The sequence below is a fragment of the Lonchura striata genome, chromosome 8 (assembly GCF_050655825.1).
Source record: "Lonchura striata isolate lonStrDom1 chromosome 8, ASM5065582v1, whole genome shotgun sequence".
NCBI lineage: Eukaryota > Metazoa > Chordata > Aves > Passeriformes > Estrildidae > Lonchura > Lonchura striata.
The window spans coordinates 8859876-8864420 of NC_140710.1; positions in this window are offsets into that span (position 1 = coordinate 8859876).

The window sequence follows — 4545 nt, forward strand, 5'->3', positions numbered from 1 at the left end:
TTTGGCAGTTCTTTATGGTTTTTTTCCCTCTTTGCTTTTGAAAAGAGAATTACTTCTTTGTGTGACACTGGATTTAAGACAGTTGAAGTCTCTGAGGACTAGGCATACCTCCCTCTTTTATTGATTTATTTTATTTATCAGTCTGTAATCTCAGATTTCTTTTTTGGGAACTGAAAAAAGCACCCCAAGCAAGGAAGAGGTGTTAACTTAAGCCAATTGTTCTGCTCTCATGTGTAGTCTAGTTCTGAATGCCTCTTGCAGAGTAATTTTTTAGTTTCTTTGGAGGTCTGTGGCTCTTGGGTAGGGAAGTTTGCTTTCCCGGAGGTGTGGGATGCAGCAGTGCTCTGTGCAGCTCATGCCTTGAAAGAAATCTGAACAGAGCAGGAATCCCAAGCCATGTGCCAGGCCCTTTATTTGTACTTGCATTTCTTTTAAAAGAAATGCTTTTATTTGAACTGTGCTTTAAAATTACTTGCTTCTCCTTCCCTTTTCCTCCTGGACAAGAGAGGTAGCAGAGAGCACAGGAGACTTTGGCAGGGGTTCAGGAGTCATGTTTCAGTGGGGCAGGTCTTGGATCTCTCTTTGCCTTGAAATGAGGAGTCAGATTCAGCTGAAGATCCAACAGGTGCCTCTTTCCCTCTGATCTTTACCTTTCACTGGGAATAACTCTTCAGGTGAGTTATCCCCAGAGGCCCTCATTTGGAAGGTTTTCACAGTGCTCTTTTCATGTCAGTGAGGAAGAGGTTCTTGCTTCTAGGTGGAAGGTCACTAAATCTGGGATCTGTGCATTTGAGGTAGTGCTGGATCTGCTTGTGTTGCCTCTTGTGCTGAGTCTCTTGTTTGGCAGCCTGTGGGACATGAAAGCTTCATCACTGAATCCCAGTGCCTCCCCTTTGGGAAGGGCTGAATCTATGCCATGTTGTTTTCAGTTACATGTGATAAACTGAACCAAGCAGCTTGTGTGGGCTCCCTGGCTTCTGAAAAATGATGGAAAAGTGTCTTTTTATGGGGAAACTGGGTTGGGAAGGCAGAATACAAGAATTCAAAAAGTTATTCAAGACTTCAGAAAGTTATTCTGACCAGCAAGGAGAGCATCAGAGCAGCTAAGCTGATCTTTAATATTGATTAGATAGCCCACAAGAAAATTTTGCTTTCTATTCCCAAGGTTTTTCCGGAAGGTGGGTGAGTAAACTGAGGGAGAGCCATCAGCATGATTTAGGGGGAAATAGTTTCAAAGAAATGGCAATCAAGCAGCTCTAGTCTCAGATCAGTTCCTTCAGAAGCCAGTGACACAGGATTCTGTAGGATTTTGCTGACCTTTATGTGCAATATTTCACAAAGTGCACTCAGCCTTGCGCTTACCAGTGTGTTTTCTGCATTGTTGGTTGCATAAAAAGAAGCTCCCGTTTTTCATTGTGTGGTATTTTTTCTGCTCTCTCTTCCTTCCCCACATGTTTATTGAATCCTTTCTCAGGGATGCAAAGATGCCTTTGTTACTTGGAGGGCTGTGGGTGGGCTGGCTTTCAAGGTACTGAGTAGCTTTGTTAATTTTCAAAACTAATAATTTTCTTCAGGCCACTCCAGTGGCAGCAACAGGCTTCAAATTTGGCTTCCATGGAAACATACTGCCATGGTAACTGAAAGGCTTCCCTTCCCTCCCTTCCTTCCCTCCTTTATGTATGTTTAGTTACCCCTTCCAGATTCCATCAGGACTTTTAAAATTCTCCAACCATAGAAATTCACTTCTCTGGGAAGAACAAAGAGTTGTAAACCAATGGTGCCATTTCACTGTCATTGTTTTTTGGGGGAAAAAAAATCCCTCTTTCAAGTCTGGAGGGGGATGTCACTGAGACACAAATTCCCTTCCAATTAGGAAAAATCCCAACTCTAGAAGAAATGCTTCATCTTTAAATTGTCTTGTGGCAGCTTGCTGTCATGGGCTGCTTTGGGAAATTAGACTCTGCACCCAGCCCAACATCTGTAATACTGAGGAGGGTGAGAATTGACTCATCCAGAGGTTGGGAGCCACAGTACCAGTGTTTGGCTGGGTCTCTTCCAGCTAATTAATTTGACACCAGATTTTCTGTCGCTGCCTGTCACAGCTGCTTTCACACTAAGATTGGTTAGCAAAGTTTGGCAGGCTGACAGGCAGCCCCAGTTCAGCAACTTTGCTCTGATTCAGCCTGGAGTGGGAGGGAAGGGGGAATTGTGCCTCCTGGAATGTTTTGCTAAGCAAGAAGCAGGGCAAGGGCAAGGACTCTGCAGACCAGAGGGTACAGAGGACCTTGGGGTCAGGTGCTTTATGTTTTTGCTTCCTCTTTGATCCAGAACAAAGCTAACTGGCACCACATCTGATTAGAGTCCTGTGGCCAGTTCTGAGGCAGCACTCTGTGTGTATATGGGTGGGAATCTTGCTTCCCTCATTGTTCCCTTGCCCAAAATCATCACCCTCAGGACTTCAGATCTTTTATTTTCAGCTGCCTTTACAAGTGTAATGCCTGCACCCAGCTCTAGTCTACTTGTGGGGAAAGCAGAGCTGCCTCATCTATTTCCTGCTCCTTTTTTCATTCCTATTTTTCACCCTGATGTTCTTGCAGCAGCTCTAGATCCACTTGCTTAGCCAGGGGATGTTCCTGCAGCCTGCTTTGGAATGAAGTGGAGAAACAACCCCTGGAGCTACACAGGTGATTTCTGGAGACCTGTGAGGCTGCTCCTGCTGGTCACTAAGCTTTTCTGAGGGATTTTATTGGTGACAGTAACAATCCAGGGAGTTCTGGTGGTGCTGGATGAAGCAGATTGGCTTTTGTTCTGCTGGAGAGGGGAGGGCAGAATGGGCTGCACTCAGCACTGGTGGGATGATACAGGAGTGGACTCTATTGGATAATTCACAAGTGAGTGGTGTGTTCTGGGTGACATTATCCATGGGCACATGCTGCTTTCAGAGGAAAATATATTTCCCTGCCATGGAAAACTTTTGTGGAGCAAATGCTTTCTGTGCTCAGCCTAAGCACCAAGCTCTGGTACAAAGCTTCCAATTGACTTCAGCAAATGTTGCTCCCACACTGGCTGATTTCCTCTTATGCTGAGCTGTGTCATATCCTTGCTGCTCTACAGAGAACTCTTAACCTAGTTTGGGTATTTTCAAGCTGAGTTTACAGCAATCTCCTAATTGTCTCCATGCTAACTGGAGTACCACATCCAGAAATTCTTTCTGTATTTTGTGAAAAGTTCATGTCACTCCTGCCTTGGGAAGGTCCTGTTTATCCCCCATGTTCTTCCAGCAGCATAAGGATGCAGCTTTTCCTCATGACTGGCCTGCAACTGCCTCACACTGCTGTGATGTCCTGCAAAGCCATTTTTGGGGTGTTTAATCAGCACAGAGTGTTTCCCTCCCATCCCTGCCCCTGTTCTCAGATCCATTGCAATGAAGGGAAAGCAACTGTAAAATTGCCCCGTTCTGAGCAATTTACTTCAAGATTTACTTGAAACTAGAGCAGGTTCTTACTCCTGCAGGAAACACCATGAGGCTCCTAAAGGTTTGACAATCCCACTTTTCATTTTGGGTCTAAACAGCTTGGGCAGCTTTGAAGGCTTTAATCCCACTGTTTTTCACCAAATGTGCTGCTGGAGCAGCTGATTTCCCCATGCAGTTGCACTGCAGGAAGCCAGCAGTGATATCTGTTCTGGTGGCATGAACACAGTCCTAAGGCTCGGGCTGGAAATGCCAGAACAGTCCGTGTGATCCTCACTGGAAACCTTGCTGGCATAGCAATGAGCTCTGCTGCAGCCACAGGCTGCAGCTGGGGGATTTATAGGGGGAGTGATCAGATTAATGGAGCAGCAGTGGGAGTGTTCAATTGCACTGGCTTCTGATTAATCACCCTTGGCTGGAACATGTCAGCACACCTCTACTGCCAAAAGCAGTGCCCGAGGTGTGTGGAGCAGCAGGGCCTTCCCTTGAATCGATGGCAAGGCCATGTCCTCCCCAGCACCAGCACTTCACTCCTGCTTCGCTGATTCTGTGGAGAAATTTGCAAAAGTTTCAGCCAACTATTTGAATTTGAATTTTGCTTTTGAGCCTAAAAGAACTTGGGGTGATGAGAGAGACCTTTAGGAAATCAGATGGCTGTCGCCCTGTTCTTTTGAGAGTTTTAAAGTTCTTCTAAAAGTTTTCTATGCCTTCTGATGCTTACATATTTCTACTGAATTTTCTCACACTGTTCATGTCAATAATGATTGTTTTGCATTCTTCTTTGTGGGTGGAGAGAATTGATGGACCATTGGTTTTACCAGTGTGGTTGGAGAGGCGGCAATTTCATCCTCCAATCCACTGCCACTTTTGTAATTCTATATATGGTGGAGTCAGGAGATAAAATCTCTCTTTTGGTTCTTTTCTTCCCTCTTTTGCATCTGGCATCTGTGTGTGTTATTTCTTGTCATAGTGTGGCAGATGGTGACTTGGACTCATCTCCTTGATATGGAGACATCAGCTATCATCAGTAACATTGCAAACACTGCCACCTGAAAGTGATCCTGCTAGTGTTA